Source organism: Lissotriton vulgaris, chromosome 5, assembly GCF_964263255.1.
Source record: "Lissotriton vulgaris chromosome 5, aLisVul1.2, whole genome shotgun sequence".
Lineage (NCBI taxonomy): Eukaryota > Metazoa > Chordata > Amphibia > Caudata > Salamandridae > Lissotriton > Lissotriton vulgaris.
Window position 1 is genome coordinate 426,177,072 of NC_141693.1, and position 18,141 is coordinate 426,195,212.

Sequence of the window (18,141 nt, forward strand, 5' to 3'; positions counted from 1 at the left end):
TCACACAGCTTTTGCTAGCTTTACATGTTAGCGGCATAGTCTCAGCCTTTTGGGTTGATGGAGGAGAGGAGTTCAGGTAAAGAGCTACGGAAAGTCTTGAACAGTAGGAGAGGAGTGGGGAGATACCCTGGCTCTAGAGTGATATGGTGCTGACTGGGCGGAACTGAGATGAAGAGGGATCTGTCCTTTGGGAGTGGCAGTATCCACTTCTCGTGTCCGAGTGCTGCCCAGTTGAACAGTATTGAAGCAAGGGTTAAGATTTTGTGGTGAGTGCTGTTCCCTCATCATCAGCAATGGTAGTTTTAATATTCTCTTGTGGTCAGTGCTGCGACCAGAGATGAATACCGTCTGATGTTCTCTAAATGAAATCTCTATCTAAAGGCTGATCTTACAGTAAGTTTGGCTAAGAAAGGACATACAGTTATTGGCTGATATTTAGAATGAATGGGTAGTTCCAGGCCACTTTTTCTCTTTAATAATAGGTTTTATGTAGGTTGTTTTGAGTTGATAGGGGAAAATGCCTGTTGCAAGAAAGCGCTAGTTTGTTTCTGGTCGGGGTTGGCTGAAGAACTGTTGAGGACAATGTTATTAAATGTATGAGCTGGACATGATTGTAAATGCTTTTGTAACATTAATATGAAATTTTGTCAGGAGTAACTTTAATATTCGAGTTTTGTCAATGCGAACTCTTTAGTTCTCTTCCAGGGTATCCTCCTCAATAGTCATAAGCATGGAATATTCCCATTCATGTGCGGGGACCCCGGAGAGCACGTGCGCACACACACACACACCAAAAGAAACCACAGTATCAAAAAGGACACATGTATGTACATGTGCGTGTATGTGTGTGTGTGTGTGTGTGTGTGTGTGTGTGTGTGTGTGTGTGTGTGTGTGTATATATATATATATATATATATATATATATATATATATATATATATATATATATATATATATATATATATATATATATATATATATATTGTTCACCAAAGGCCCAAGAGCTTTTAACTAACTGCAAGTGCGCCCCAAAAAGCTCTTGGGCCTTTGGTGAACAATATATATATATATATATATATATATATATATATATATATATATATATATATATATATATATATATATATATAAATATATATATATATATATATATATCGTGAACTCCGTATCGCTCCAGCACACGCTGCTTCCTCAGCCGGCAAACAGGACACCGGACACGTACCTCGAGGTGTTTCAAACTTTTATTAAGCAGAAAGTGTCACAGACGTTTCGGCTCAACGGAGCCTTGTTCACATGTATATATATATATATATACCCTATGTATTTGTCCCTCTGTATATAAGCATTTATTTTTACTATAGCTATGTGCCTATCTTTGTGTATTGCTTTGTATACACGTGTACAATAATTATGTTGTTATAAAAACAAAACAAAAAAATCATCCTTGGTCTACATGTACTTGCTTCCATTGTGAATCTATGTACCTTCATGTACTTGGATCTGTGTGTCTGTTACTTTTCTCCTGAAAAAGCATATCCAAAGCACTACCCTATTTCTCATCCTGTATCTCTATCAATATCTTTAATCGGCATATACTTATCTCCTTTATACATCTATATACTTTCAATGTACTTATGGATCTATATATTTATCACTTTGTTCTAATTTAGCATTTCCAATGCACTATCCTATTTCTCAGCCTATACTCCTCTCAATATATCTTCTAGCCCAACTTTCTGACTCATCTCAAACTTCTTTCTACTACTCATTCCAATTTACTACCCTATCTATCATTATATCCTCTACACCCACTCTCTCATTTATCTCAACCCCCCAAACCACCACTATGTTCCCCATAACAACACTTTATTGCCTCTCTTACTCTACCCCTCCTTGCATCGTCTGACAGATCTTTTGCTATACCAATCCCCCAAAACAAACCTTTCTAAACTCTTCCCTCTGACTCTTGCCCTCTAAAAACCCTTTTTTACTCATTCAAAAGCCTCCTCCTACTGCTATGACCTAAAAAAAGAAATCCTTCACTCTTCTATCCCTCCACTATCCTTTTCAATCAAAATATCAGACTGACATGTTCACTTCTCTAATTCCATATTCCACTATACTAATTCACCACTAATCCTTTATGGGTTCCAGCGTAGCTTGCAACTCGCCAACAAAGGGTTTCAACACCTCATCAGGGTTACAAGCGCTATATAAATGCAATTTGTTTTTCCTTTTTTACCCCTCCCAACCCTTCTCTATCCAAATACCTGAATAACATATCCACCACTCAAATTACTTCATATTTCACTATACTAATTTTCAACCCTAATCCTTTATGGATTCTGGAGTAGCCTGCTACTCGCCAGAAAACTGCTTCAACACTCCATCAGGGGTAACAGGTGCTATATGAATGCAAACCTTTCTTTCCCTTCTATCCCTCCGCTATCCTTCTCACTAAAAAACAGACTAATATCCACCACTCAAATTACTTTCATATTTCACCATTCTAATTCACCACTAATCCTTTATGGGTTTACAGAGTAGCGTGCTACTCACCACAAAAAGCTCTTCAACACCCCATCAGGAGTTAGAAGCGCTATATAAATATAAACCTTATTTCCTCTTCTATCCTTCTGAATCCAATTAACTGACTAACATATCCACCACTTAAAATGTACTTGCATGTTTCACTATACTAATTCAACACTAATCCTCTATGGGTCCTGGAGTAGCGTGCTACTTGCCGAAAAAAGCACTTCGACACCTCGTCAGGAGTAGTAGGCGCTATACAAATGCAATTACAATACAATACAATATTTAAACGGAACCGAAGGTGACCACTTAGATATCTATATGTTTCCCTCCCTATATATGCCGTATTAGTCCATACAAGTATACGCTTTAGGAAGTCGAGACACACCATGTAGTATTGCCTTTTATAAAACTTTTCACTTTCAACATAAACTGCTTGACAGCATAGCCGCATTGGAAAGTCGAGTGTCTGCCATGCAGACATCTTAAAGCCTTAAGGCTGTGATAAGTGAAAATAGCTTTATACATTTGCCTTATTGTTATCTTGTCTATATTACAGCTACCTGTGAAACCAGCAATTAGAATTGACCTCAGTCTCTTCACCTACATCGTAATGTATCTAAGTAAGTGTCACAGTGCCTTCCAGTTAATTTTTCATCTTTCGCCTTGAATTAGTCAAATATGATGTATAGCTAAGTAGCTATCATTGTATATTTCGATTGGGAAACATATCAACACATTAACTAAGATTTTTATATACTTTTTTAGTGTAGAAAGAATAGAATGGGACATCTAGCTGTCTACAGACATCACTAATCTTGACTCTCCAGGCAACGCATATCCATCGGATCTACAGGTACTTATAGAGAATAAATTAACATATCAGCAACCAAAGATAGAAAGTCCTTTCTCTATTTATTTATACATGCTGCATATCTCTTAACATTTTTCCTAGTACATCATTATTGAAATTACATGAAGATATTGTCTTCTACATTTCACTGCAGTTCACCGGCGTATCATCGTTATATGTTTTTAAGGTAAAACTTAGGGGTTGAGTACGATGGCGGGCAGCAGCTAAAGGGACCGCCGCAACAGTTGCGGCGGTCTCACCATATCAATTATGATGCGCCCGCCACACTGGCGGGCGCATCCTGTATATTTGACATTGCGGCGGGCAGTGCTGCAATCAGCACCCACTGCAATGTAAAATATACATGTTGTGCTTTAACATGCACAATGTGACAGGCACCGCGCGGTACCCCGCATGTGCACCCCCCATCCTCCCAACACCCTGGGGGCCCGCAACGGGCCCCAAAAAGCAGGAACCGCCAGTCTTTCCATGGCGGCATTGCCGCCATGGAAAGGCTGATCACGGCCTGCATCGTAATATGGATGGCAGTGTCTTCCAGACACCGCCACCATATTAAACCCCTTTTTCCGCCGGTCGACTCGATCCGCCGCGGAACCCTCAGTCATCATAATGTGGCGGGGGGTCTTTGCAGTGACCCGCCGGGCCGGCGTTGACCACTGCCGGCCCGGCGGGGGCGATCTGCCCGCCATCTTAATCGGCCCCTTAGTTAGGTGTTTTCATTCATCATCAAACTAGAGTAGGTTCCGAATATTAATCAACCCGTATACGTGTGTTTTTATCCCCACTTTGCAGACTATCATTGAAATATCGTATTGCTCTCATTTGATTGTTCATCACCATAGGTTTCCTATTTATATCAAGAGTAGGTACCCCTAGCATGGGACTTTGATACACTCAAGGGTCTATTTACTGTAAACTTCTAAACTCACTAGTTGATATTCTGTCCTTCTATCTCTTTTCGGTGCTTTGCTATATATGATCTTCAATCTTTCAATTCCAACTTATCGTACTGGTAATCCATGTATGTCATACTGTTTCTGAAGTCATCTTTCACATTTTTCTTTTCTTTTTTGCACCTTCAGCTCTCTGTATTATCCCTAATTATTCAATGCAAATGTCTCGTTATTATGTTTTTTTTGTAAACGTGAAAGAACCCTTCTATTCACAAAGACAACCTTCGTTTCGCAGATTCATCAATTGCTTCTATTGTGGCCTTCTTCCTGAGGAAAGGCACCTTATTTGTGCAGAAACGCGCATAGAATTCCACCAGTCATTCGAATTTGTGCCACTCTTATGACAGTGTTCTACATATTTTGTGCTGATTTATTGTTCCATAACAATGTGTTATCCTTTCAACAATATTTTTAATCTGCTTCCAGTATGGTTGTAAGTCTGAATGATAGATATGAAAGTGAATGAATGATTCTTTAAATAATTTTTCTTCATTGCCCTAATATTTATTACATGCTAATGTTTCATATTTTGATAAATTCATTGTAGTCTTTGGTTCTTTTTGATAATGATTACGTATGTAGAAATATCAATCAAGGTCTACATTTTGGCTGAAGCTATCCACCTGTCGCGTATTGTTCTGTTTAGTCATTTACTGAGAGATATGTCAAGTTGACCTTAATATTATTTAAAATTAAAAGTTAGTGTAGAGCTCTTTTGACCTGAAGTTGGGGTCCAAGGTTGAGGAATGTGAAGTAATTTGCCCACACTTACAGAATGTGGTTAAATGGTAAAGCCAGGATTAGAACCAAGGACCTTCATTTACATCTGATAACTTAGGGCCTGATTATGATGGCGGTGGGACCGCTACCGTCAGGCTATCAGTGGCGGTCCCACCTCTATCGGCCCCAGCAGTACCGCTCACCACATTAGAATGTGGTGGGCAGAGGCATCAGGCAGAAGGACTGCCCGCCTAGCATCCGACGGGCTCAAGGAGCCCGTCGGACCATCGGAGGTACTGCAATCCCTACAACACTGGCGGTCCCTGCTCAGGCACCGCTGTAGGGATTACAATGTCCCTTTCCTCCTGCCATTTCATCGTGGTCAGCCCGCCATGAAAAAGCAGGCAAAAAGTGACTTTGCAGGCCCCTAGCGTGCCCCCCTTCCCACCTGTTCCTCAGCTATGGGTTCTGGGGGGCACCTAGGGTGCCCCCCTAAATTTCCCTGCACCGTGTGGCAGGCATCTCATGCTGCCTGTCACAAGGTGCAGGGATATTTGCAAACATACCTCTCTCTGCGCTCTGGAGGGCACCGGATACCTGCACTTGCTCTCAATCTAGCTGTCTTAAGACAGCTGGGTTGAAAGGTTTAAAGTGCACATATGTGGCTGGCCATCTCAAGATGCTGGCCAAAGAGACATGGTCTCTTTAAACAAGTGCAAAGGCAGCACTCTACCCACCACTCCTTCCTGCTCACTCAGCAGGCCTTCCCCCTCCTGATGCTTGGTTCAGGATGGGATGATAAAAAATAAAATGGTAATCAATTACCATTTTATTTTTTATATCTGGGCCTTTTGGGGGCACGTAAGTGGGGCGATGCTCCTCCACTCCAATGAAGTAACCGTCTCTACTGGGTAATAGTAATGGTGAATTTAAACAGCCTACACCCCAGGTCTAAACACTTTAAACCAGTTATGCGCCCCGTGGCTAAGGGCCTGATTATGATGGTGGTCGGACGAGCATCCGACCGCCATCCTGTCACGAATGGGACCAGCTGACAGAGAGTTGGTGGTCCCGCCAGACAAATTACAATCCGACCGCCGTGGAGGCGGTCGGAAACATGTCTCTTAGCATTGAGGCTTGTGCTGTGACCCGAAAAAAGGCTGCAGCACAAGCCTAACTGGAGTGCAGTGGCATCTTTTCTGATTGGTCGCACTGTTAAAGTTCTTTAAAAGCCCTTCTGCTCTGAAGTAACTCCTCTGTCTCAGAGGGTTCCACAGAGCTCCTCGTTGAGCCCTACCCTATTCAACCTTTACATTTTCCCCCCATCAGACATTATTGTATGGCATGGATTTGAAATAATATCATATGCCGACGATATCCAGTTAATAGTCACCTTCTATCACAACTCTACCTCTGTTGTTTACTCCTTGAGGGCTTGCCTGTCGGAGGTGTCCCAATGGATGGACCTCAACTGCCTGAAGTTAAACGCAGGTAAAAAGAAGGTCCTAATCCTGGCAGGCAACCCTTGATTTGGTCACCAGTCTGGTGGCCAGAGTCTCTGGGTTCTTTCTCCCAGCCTCAACTCAAGATTAAAAACTTGGGATTTCTGTTTGACAGCAAACTCACGTTTGACAATCAAATCACAGCCATAGGTCTCAAGTGCTTTGGCATCATTAAATCCCTGAAAAGCTTTATTTATCTCTTACCTGCTTCGGCCCAGAAAACAATGGTTCAAGCTTTTGTGGTCTCCCATCTGGACTATTGTAACATCCTCCATATGGTAATCTCTAAGGCTAGGATTAAAAGTCTCCAGCGGGTTCAGAACTCAGGGGCCCCCCTGTTGCTTAAGCTCCCTAAGCTAGCATCTGTGGGTACGGCACTTTACAAACTGCATTGGCCCCCGGTGGTGAAGCGCATTTCTTTCAAAGCCCTATGATTTGCTAAAGATTTCCAGGAAAACTTGTCCAGCTTACTTGCATTCTCTTCTCAAGCCTTATTCTTCTAGGAGATGCCTCAGGGTCCACAGAAGCCTTGTTACTGCAGGTCCCCAGAATTAAGAAGGCTCGCTCCGGTGGAAGATCTTTTAGCTATCTTGCTGCCAAGCTGTAGAACTCTCTTCCCCTGCAGCTGAAGCAATCCCAGTCAGAATCTTTGTTTCAGAAAAACCTCAGGACTGGGCTTTTTAGATAGGTTTTCCCTGTGTCTGCTTTGTTTCAGTTGCTTCTGATCTTTATTGCTGGGACACTCCTTTCAGGAGTAGCTATGCGCTAATAAATTACTTTATCATTATCGCTATTATTATTATTGGTGAAGGTAGTAGATGTTTAATCTTTTTCAGAGAATGAAGGCGACATTTGGGCAGTTTGGTTTTAATGTGTGGAACCAGTGACAAGGTGGAATCTAGAGTACATCATAAAGATTTTACAGAGGGAGAGTTGGAGGAGAAGCAGCCATCTATTTTGAATTCTTTGGTTAGTGAAGGCTTAAAGTTATGTTTGCATTTAGGTGTGATACGTAAGATTTCAGCTTGTTGTGGATTTAGTAACACAAAGTTGTTTGACATCCAAGTTTGGATATTTGTTAAGCAAGAGTGAAGTGCTGAGAAAGTTTCAAATAAAGTTATATGTGATCTGTGTATTGCTGAATTGAGACACCTTCCCACATGAACAGTTTGCTCGATGGCTGTAGATAAAGGTTGAAAATTGGGAGTGCTCGGAACAAGTCTGGCATCGAGGTTTTCTCAAAAATGATTTTCACAATTTTGACGAGCTGATGACAGTTAGAAATGAATGAGGAGGACTATTTCAGAACCTCTTCTGATAAATGCAAGCGGTGTTTTGTGATAATGATAGGTCTTTAGGAGCCAAAAGTGTCAAAGGCAGCGAATAAGTCATGGAAAATGAGGAGTCGTGTCTCGCCAAATACCCCAGGCAGTGCTTGATTTAAAAGAAACAAATTGCCAGGGCTCTTCAGCAGAACGCCACTGCAGTTTGCACTACCCATTGAACCCTGCCAGCGCCACCAACGACCCAACACAACTAGTATCCATCACACCCTATAAGTGTGAAAATGTAGACAATTCCAGGACCCAAAAGCTATGAGAATGGCTTGGGCAGCCGGTATCAGTCATTTTGAATGTATATTGAACTAATAAACAACTGTTGTGTGCTTCTATAATTTAGACCAACAACGCCACCATATGTTAGACTGTCATAACTTCCAGTGTTGTCAAATAAGTGCTGGTGCCAGCTCCGGAAACCACTGGCTCAAATTAAGCACTGTTCAGGTAAATGTGGCATTGATCATATTACACCATGTCCTTTCTAACAGAGTAGAGTTGTTTGTTTTATAATAAGGGTAAGTAGAGGACTAACATAGTAGTTTGTTGCTTTAAAATGGTGTATAACCTTGCTAATTTCTCTGCCAGTTAGAGAGAAGGTGAATCACTTTTTTTTGGTTTTGGGAAGAGTGAACTATGGACGTCGTTTAGGGGTCACCAGGGGTTGCAGCTTAGACCCCTGGCTTGCCCCTTGCAACCCCTAGCACTGCCTTTGCGACCCCTGGCCCAAGAGGTGACAAAATCAGTGGCAGGAGCATAGTGGCAGCTCATCCTTATCGACATCGGTTGGGGACCACCTCTCTTTGTTTTCACCCAAGTTTTTGAATAAACTAATAGGGAACAATATTTCATTATTCACTATTAATGAAATAAAACATGGAGTACAATTAACTGGAATATAACCTTCAATGGCAGATAAAGTTAGTAAAAAATGCTTTTAAAGCTATGTTATGTGGGAGCTTGCAAGTGAGTGTGTGTTCACATGAGAAAGATCGTGTGTGTAAGTGTGAATGTGTGTGTGTGTAAGCATGTGTGTGAGTTGAATTGAAGGTCAAAGGGTGTGTGATGTCACTTCCGCTACCCCAGGTCTTTTGGGGAATTGATCTTCATGGGCAAGGCTGGGACTAATGTTGCCTGTCATTACATTTCTTTTTCCAGTAAGGATTTAAATTAATTGCGTTTTGCAGAGGATGTGTTTGTTGCGGTGCTGATTTCGCATGTATGTTACTGAATTGTGTTCTTGTTGAATTAGTAGAAGTGTTTATTTATTCTGGTGCCAAGGTGACCCTGGAGGTGGCAAACATTTTGAGCTCTTTTCTAAGACATTTTAGCTTGCTAAGCAGGACGTATGACTTCGACTTTCTAAATGCTTTCTCTGATTGCGTATTTCTTTTGTTGACCTCTCCAGAGCTTTGGTGCATTGTTGTTTAAGCTGCATGTTTTATTACGTCTATTTGGTCTACATAACATTTGCTGGAAGTAGTTCTTGCAAGGCCTCATGCATTAGTTTTCTCTAAGGGCAAGCCTGTGATTTCAGGGGATGAGTCTTCGAGTCTGGATGAGTGGTGATAAAATAAATTTAGAAAGCACTGAGGAAACGGACTGACCAGTTAATTTCTGTAGGGCGGAGGCAGGAGAAACTATTGTGGTCCTGGATAGAGATCGAGGTCGCGACCTCTGTTTAGTTCCTGAAAGTTGGAGAGTTGTAACAAGGTCTGCTCTAGTTGAGTCTGAAGTCGTCAAGGATTGTGTTTTTTTTTATTATTAGGCTTTGTGAGCAGTACTCAGATATTTGGTGTATGAAGTTACTTATGAGTTTGGCAGATTGCATATGGTGTGAAGACAGAAAGTTTAGGGTGGGGAAAGACTATCTGAAATTTTGAGTCACCCGGTTGTGGAAGGTATGCTGGTGTGGGCTGGTTTACACTTTAGGGGGGGAGGTTGTGAATGCATGGAACACAACCCCCATGTTATGCTTTCTGTCAGCACAAATTATACCATTATCATGAGTAAAGCTCCTGGTTTTATTGTATCTCTTTTTTTAATATTTATGTCTGTATTTATCCATATTTATTTTGTAGCCGTCTCATTGGTATTTATCCATATGTGTTTTGAGAATAAATGGAGTCATAACATGGTATATTTCCACATTCATTTAATTGATACACATTGTATTTAATGGATAAGCATGCTCTCATACTTGTATGCCTGTTGCATTTTAGCACATTAAGCAGTTGTGTACAACAAAACACTACACCCACAAGTAAATATTAACATTAAATACAGATAAATGTTAATATATTGCGGTATTTCAAGGAAATCTCATCCTGCTTTTTACATCCCCATGCTGTCTATCTGCTCAGCTGTTGGACTGGTGTTCACAGAGAGATTCCTGGCAGGTTACTACTGTAGAATTCACAACCATGAGTGCGTTAAAATCTGCTGGGGTAAATTGCACACAATGAGATTGGAGGGGACGGTTAAAGGCATGGTTTGCTTTGAAAGTTTGAGAACACCACCAAACTTGTGAATGTGTGGGCATCTAAAACTCCCATTCGACCCTTTCATATGCCGAAAATGGTGGAGTTTTAATGCACCAAAGAGCAAGAGTAACACCCCTTCAATGGGTCATCTTGTGAACTTGGTGGTAGTATAGGGGCAAGGGGTTTCTGCACAAGTTAAAAAGTTGTTCCCGTCAGGGCCAGCCTGGGAACACAAAGCAGCCCTGGTAAGTTACTCGGACCAGCCCCTGGGATTCACTGCCTGGCCTCAGGAGGCGGGAAACGCCTGCTTGCTGCTTTGTTACTGAGGGCCAATTTTGGAGCCTCGCTGCAAAACCGGCCCTAGTAAAAAGACCGTCTCCCACCCTTCCACCCTCCCGGGAAAACGCCCGATGCCGAGTCCGACCCTGGTTCTCCTGGAGAAAAAAAACAGAAATTAAGAAAATGTACAGCTGGACATGAGGTGCGTTTTCTCAGTGCAGAATTGTGCCCTTTTTAATTCTGTCTTTGGATAAAGGGCGCGCAGGCAAAAAGTCATGAGACATTCCCAGTAGTACACCTAGAAACCGGCAACTGGTGAAACTTGCCAGACTTCCTACTGGGAATCTTTATAAATTCCCAAAAGTAGAAAACTTGCACATCTTCCTTGGAGTACTACATCTGGTGCAGATTTACTACTTTAGTATGTGAATTGGGCCAGAATTTTTTGCCGATTGTATTGGTACTTAAAAAGTGCAAGCCTGCCTAGGAAATATCATAGCACAGTACACAAGGTGGGTTACATGAAAATACACAATTGTGCACGCCAGGGGCGGGATGAGTAGAGGCTGTATGCATAATATAGATGGGTGAGCCACTGAAGGCTCCAGACAGACTCAAGCCTGACGACTGGCACTGACTCGGCTCGAGGTACTGTTGGAACCTCGAGCCCATAACGAGCTGAGGTTTCGTGTGGCTTCTGCCTGCCGCCCTCCTTATACCCAGGATATAGCTTTACGGCCAGAGGCTCAACAACATCCTGTGATTGTGGGGAAATCACTTATCTGCCCCTGTCTAAAAACATTGAATGTGACCTTGTGTAATGTATCTTGTGCTTACCTAAAGCCCTTCTATACCTTAGAGCAGAGTTTGTGCTATATAAAAACTTCAGAAAATGGACAAAGAAGTAAAAACAAATCCTTATCATAAGGAATAAACATAGATACTCTTTTACTGGCAAATTTGTACAAAATGAAATCAGGAAACCTACATAATATGGTGGCTTTCCCACTTAAATTGTGTGATCTTAGGCGAACAATTTATTTCATCAAAACTCCTTTTTCTTGACTATCGAGTATGAAAACCCTTCAAATGTGTGAGTACAAAATACCAGATGTTCTAATAATTATTGTGTTGGATTTATTAGACTATAATGTTGCTCTATAATAATCTGGGCCATGTAAAGGGTCTACATGACAACTGTCTTGCCTCTTAGTTCAATAATGGCTCATGTTTATAAACTATCACTTTTAATAAGTACCTCTGAGGGCAGCGCAATAATTTCACGTAGTAATGGTAATGCGTCCATGTGTTTAGGAACTACACTTTTTTAAAATTCTGATGAGACTTTATCGCATTTTACATGGTGTTTGTGGTATAATTTTTGTAGCAAACGATTGCAGGACTCAGCTCCTGCACCGCGGGCTCAGCTCCCCCTGGTAACTTGTGGTCACCGTCTCGCCCACCTCCGATACACAAGCGAGTTGGAGGTAAGGATAGACTTTGTTGTTATGCTTAGGCGGTCAGAAGAGCTGGATGACGACCTTTTATCAATGGGGGATCAGGCGCTCCTTGAAGGGATCCGTTTTCAGCTTTTTATTCTGGAAAGCAGGAGTGACTAAGCAAGGGTGCCGTTTGTAGGGATATTGGTCCATATCCTGTGTGCATAGTTTGAGGCTTGAATGCCTACTCTTTATTTTTCTTTTCGCAGATCTTGATTTTAAGTCTGAGAAGTATAATTTTTCAGCCAGTCAGGGCTGTGCACAGGACAATAATGTCTTGCGAGTGACGCAGGTACTTGAAATCAGACTGTGACGTCCACTTCCGCAAACACGACGAGTGACATCACAAGGGACTTAATGCCAGACTGGGACGTAATTGTATTAGCATGAGGTTAAGCGAAGTAAATTTAGATTTACCATCATTCATTTCAGTTGGCTAGCAAATATGTTTTGAATGAAGAGCACAGCACTTGTAAGACGTTTGACTATCCAAATGATGAGCTAATGCTTTATTTTAGCAAATAAAAAAAAACCTCTACGCTTTGCGGAAATTAAGCAGAACATACATAAGCAAAACAAACCTAGGAAAGGCCCAATTTGAAAAGAAGCCCAATCTAGACTGCCATTTTAAGAGCAGAGTGTAGTTTGATGTATGGTTATTTAAGAACATGGCCAAGACGTTGAGAATTCACCTTGAGGTCACAGGTCAGGAGTGAGGTATCCGCAGACCTACTGCCAGTCGTTGACCGCTCGAGCCAGCTGAGCACATACCCCGACGCCATGTCTGCAGCCGCAGATGCCACCCATCACTCCTGCCAGGCTTGACCCCGGAAGAGCATTTGATGCCGCATTGGTCGCCCTTGCTGGAACACCAGCCCCTTCCCAGAGTCAAAGCATGTCCCTTCCTACACAGACAGAAAGAGGCCACCGGGACTGGATAAAATGAAATGCCCACAGTGGGGCTATTTTTGTCGCGTGCGAACTAGTTTGCTGTTTCTTAGCACTGTGCCCCATTATGGTGGTTAAAGTGATTTTTTTAGTTGCCCCATTTCATTTTGCGGAGTTCAGTCAGTGCTTGTTTACAGTAGCAAAACAATGCTCCTCTTTGTCAACAATTAGAAGCTGCCCCTATCCCTGGCGGTTTCAGAGATGCCGCGAGCAGCCCAAATCTTATAAATGATTTTGATAGACATCAACAAAAACAATGAAGCTGTCTTTGTCTCACAAAACGCCATCAGCAGTTATCACTGCTAACCTACTTATGCAGAAGTAAGAATGAACCAAGGCAGCAAGCAAAATAAGTGGAATTAAGAATGCCTAATGTAGGAGTTGGCCTGTAATAAAGTTGAAGTAGAAGGAAGGATACAAGCCACCCAAGTCAGTGCCAATTCAAGTGGTGAGCATCCTTACTTCTGCTGAAATAGATCACGGCTAGACATTTGAGGTAACATGCTCCACCTTCTCGCTTAAATAGCTTAGTATTGCCCAACTGCGATTGGAAGCAAACCTGTTTATAATTAGGGCCTTATTACGAGTTTGGTGGTCCACCTGTAGGACTGCCATCACTGCGCCCACAGGAGGACTGCCAAGCCTATGGTGCACCCACCTGCCGGATTCCGACTTGAATCCAGGGCGGGCGATTGGTGCTGTGGCGGTCTCACAGTGGCGGCTGTGTTAGGCTCATTGGAGAGCCTTAACAGGAGATCCCCACCGTGACTGCCTGCAGCATGTTCCTGCATGGTGTGGCATGCACCATCTTTTGCATGCCACACCGTGCAATTCCAAGGGGGCCATAACACTTTCAGCTATCCTCCTATTTGGAGCGAAACAATCTAATGGACCCCTCCCAATCAGGCTTCAGGGCTGCTCACAGCACTGAAGCCACCTTATTGGCTGCCACTGATAACATCAGGTTAAATTTGAATGAGGGCCGCACTGCTGCTGTCATCCATCTTGGCCTTTGACATGGTGTCTCATGCAACACTGATCAAAAGACTGCATGAGATTGGCCCATTCTCCAAGGCTTCAAGTTGATTTCAGTCTTTTCTCTCAGGAAGATTTTCAGCCCATCTACCTTCCCCTTTTCAGATCTGACCCTGCGTCTGTTTCCTGTAGCTCCTCAGGGCTCGTCGCTCAGTCCAGCGGTTTCAACATATACATGTCCCCCCTTTTGCAACAATTGTGCGTGTAAGCGGTTTTGGCATAGTACCCTATGCAGATGATACGTAACCTATACTTCCTATTGGTGATGATGTTTACACAAGCAGAAGCAAGTTTACATTGTGCCTGAGTAACCTACCTCATGGATGAAAGACAATTGTCGTGAATGGTGAGAAGACCAAAGTCATCACATTTGGCAAAGCCAATTTGATTTAGTCCATCAACTGGTGGTCCCAGGAATTCGGTTCAGGTCTTATCTGAAAGAAATCAACCAGGAGTGTGTGGGTACCATTGCTGACGCCCTCTCCCCCTTCTGTGAAAGAACAGATGATCACTGTCTGTGGGGCTTGTTATGGGATCCTGTGCATGTTGCACAAGATTTCAACGGTCTCCCAGTACAATGTTGTAAAACTATTCTCCAGCCCTTACTAAGTAGGAGCTGGCTCCACTCTGCAATACCCTCTCTGTGGACATGCAGCTAGATTCATCATAGTGCCGTTTTGCAAGTCCTTAATAGCGATTATTAAGGAATCGCTATTAAGGACTTGCAAAACGGGATTCATGTAGGAATCGCTAAATAAATTGCGATTCCTACACATTCCTTATTTGCGATTAGCAAATTGCTAATAGCAAATAAGGAATAACTCCCCATTCATTCCTATGGGCCTAAAGGCCTGTCCTCTCTTATACCGTAGACCCCGCATCTGAATATTTTGCTGAAAATTCGCAGTTTATATGTTTGCATGTGCAATGCTGCAAACTAGTTTTAAATGAAATCAGTACTGGTTAAAATTCAGTCCATGAGACTGTATTAATGTAATTAATGATTTATTTGTGTAGTGCTTGTGTTCTTAATGCTGTTAGGTCTTTTTCCGCATACAACGCTGCCCTCCCTCAGATCTCGCGCACATCTTAGCTGTTTCAGCATCGGTGTGTGCAGGTAAGAGCGGTGGGCCGGGTGAGGGGGTTTTCGACAGACGACGACGAGGGCAAATTAATTATTTATTGAATTTTCCCTCGTGGTCGTCTGTGGAATGCCCCCCAAACCGGGTCCACTGCTTTACCACACGAGCCGCACCAAGCTCTTCATTGCGCCTTTCTTCGGCGTGCAGGCCTGCTTTGGGAAAGAGGCGCTGCGGCCACTCCTCAGCAGGCCCCGGTGGTCATCTTACACAGAGTGCCCAGCTGCCATCTGAGCGTCCAGCCTTGGAATCCCCTGGACTATATCGGGAAGGGTTTTCAGATTACACCTCCAGTAGCGCAGTGAATATAGATTTACACCCAACTGAGGTCCGGATGAACGTGCGCTTTACACACATACATGTTATGTCATTGTCTCACTAAAACAGGCTCACGGTCCACCCTTTGAGGGCCCTCGGGGGTCACCCCTCCCCACACCTCCGCGTCCTTCCGCCAGCCTGGGGGCTTCCCGGGCCCCCTGGAGCTGTGACAGCAGGCCCGGGCTGTGTGGTGTCAGCGTGGGAATGAATGAACCTGTCGGAGGCGAGGATTATGGCCAAGGCAGTCTGCTAGGGTTTCCATGAGGCCGTCATTTCAGCGACTTATACATAGGGTGACCAGAAGTCCCGGATTTTCCAGGACAGTCCCGATTTTGAACATATGTCCCGATTTTTAAAGGAAGAGGAGTGAGTGTTTCAATTATTGCATACTTTCTCACTTCCACATGCGTCTCTGTAGTGTGAAATAGAGCTCATTTTTTTGGAGGCGGGATTAGCCCCATTTAAGCAGCACAGCAGGAGCTCAGCTGGGGGTTCAGTTCAGGGTTCCTGCACCTCCAGGGTAGTAGGGTATTGTGGGCAGGGAAAAGGGCCTGCCATAGTCAAAAGTCTTTGAAAATCCGTGGCACCAACTGTTTGTGTGTATATATAATGTATATATACACACACCACATGTATAGAAGTAGGATTCAAAGTGGACGAATATTTATACCCACACACACACATTTAGTCTAATTTCTACGTTTGCTAGTCCTACTTCTATGTTTGGCCTGTCCTGGTTTTTACTTTTCCAAATCTAGTCTCCAAACTTATACAGCCGTAAAGCGTGACAAAGCAGTCGCTTTGAATTTTTTGCTGTGAAATGCTTTCCCCAGCAAGAAAAAGAAGACCTTGCCGAAGCTGGGTGCAGCTATCAAAAGTGCAGCTTGTGCAGTGGTACCTGCGCTTAGGAGGGTGAGGCCCACTGCACCCCATTTCTGACTGTCTTTTTCCTACCAAAAATCACGGCCTGACGGTGCAATGTCTGCCCTCGCACAAGGGCCCATGTTGCTGCGAACTTCAGAGAAGAATTACAGTATGCAACAGCTGGACCCCCAGTTTTACTAACACATAGAAAGGACAGCCCCCCCCCCCGCCCCACTTACAACACATGCTTCAGGAGAAGAATGTACTCTCAGTCACACATAGAAAGGTAGACCCAGTGTAGTAGCAATGCAACATTTTCAAAACAGATACAGCTCGGGGAGACACATCATATGTCCCCTGGCCTCACAGAACAGTTGCAACGGGGGCGTGGATTGGACGGCAATGTGGACGGTCGTCTAAGTCTGTCAGCTCCGCATCCCTGAGGCCAATTACGGCGAAAACAACCAGCCAAACAGGTCCGATCTCGCATCGGAAACAAGAAACAAGCGTGGGAAGATTGAGGCTACAAGAGGAGCCGCACAGCTCGTGATATAAGAAGCGCATTCACTGGGATTTTTGGACTCCACACACCCCTCGGCTGCAGAAGCAAGTTGGAGACAAGATGGCGCCCAGAGGGAAGTAAGGGGATCTCAACCCGCAAGCCCACAACCCGAGCGAGCCCAGCAAAGGGCGAAGAAGGAGGTGAGAAAAAGCATCCTGAAATAACCCAAGACCACCCCCCCAGGATAACGCTCGCCCAGGCACAGACTCACCAGCGCGCTTCATAGCGGGAAACAAACGCAGCGCGAGTAGCCGAGCAGGGCGGCGGAGCACGAGGGGGGGAGAAATATAGCAAGAACCACCCGAGGATGAAAGCGAGCTCCGAGGGAGGTCAGAAACAGCGGGAAGCGATCCCCGCCCGAAGCTACAACGAAAGTGAAACCAACTGCTCGCACGGGCGCCGCCATTACCGGAAGCCACTAGACGAAAACAAAGAAGCAGGAAGCGGAAGCGAACTAACGGAGGTGCAGGCGCAGAGGAAAGGTGAGAGAGCCCTGCTACACCCAGAGCAAAGGCAAGGCGTTACCCAGAAAGAAAACACTACCCCAGGCTGGCAAGGCAAGCACCCCAGATACGGCTCACACAGCAAAGGAGGAAGGCTAAGAACAACAGCCGAAGAGGGGCGAGAGGCCACACAGCCGCCACGGCATGCACAGCACAGCCCAGCACTGCTAACAACCAAAGGGAGACCTAACTGCCCAGCGCATACAGGCAACAAGCCACCGGGCGCGGCTGCGAACGAGACGAAGCACGCGCTGGCAGGGGCAAAATCCAAGACAAGGACCAGAAACATCAGAGAGCCGAGCAGGTACAGAGCATACATAAGCGCTCCGACTTCAAAAACAATCCCAACTAACAACTTGACATCCACGCAGAAAGAAGGTCGACTGGGCAGTGTCCTGATAAGACGAGGCATTTGCACAATGGCAGGCAATGAAGGCAAACTAGCCGCGGACACTAAAAAACAAAGGAAGGACATCCCAGAGTCGCCAATAAAGCCGAAAAACGAGACCGTCACCTTAGAGACCATCCTCAGAAAAATCAATGAGGGCAACGCAGTAGCGAAAGAAACGAAACTCACGATAGACAATATG

The 18,141-nt window shown here is 44.1% G+C and overlaps 1 protein-coding gene across 1 annotated transcript in view; it reads left to right on the forward strand.

Moving 5' to 3' along the window:
• Nucleotides 1-18,141, forward strand: part of LOC147711012 (dual specificity protein phosphatase 13B-like) — a 78,725-nt gene that overhangs the window by 17,899 nt on the left and 42,685 nt on the right. The window contains exons 2-3 of the mRNA XM_086920099.1: nt 3,095-3,158; nt 3,304-3,391. The gene's annotated coding sequence lies outside the window, so the exon portion shown is untranslated. The remainder of the gene's footprint in view (nt 1-3,094; nt 3,159-3,303; nt 3,392-18,141) is intronic.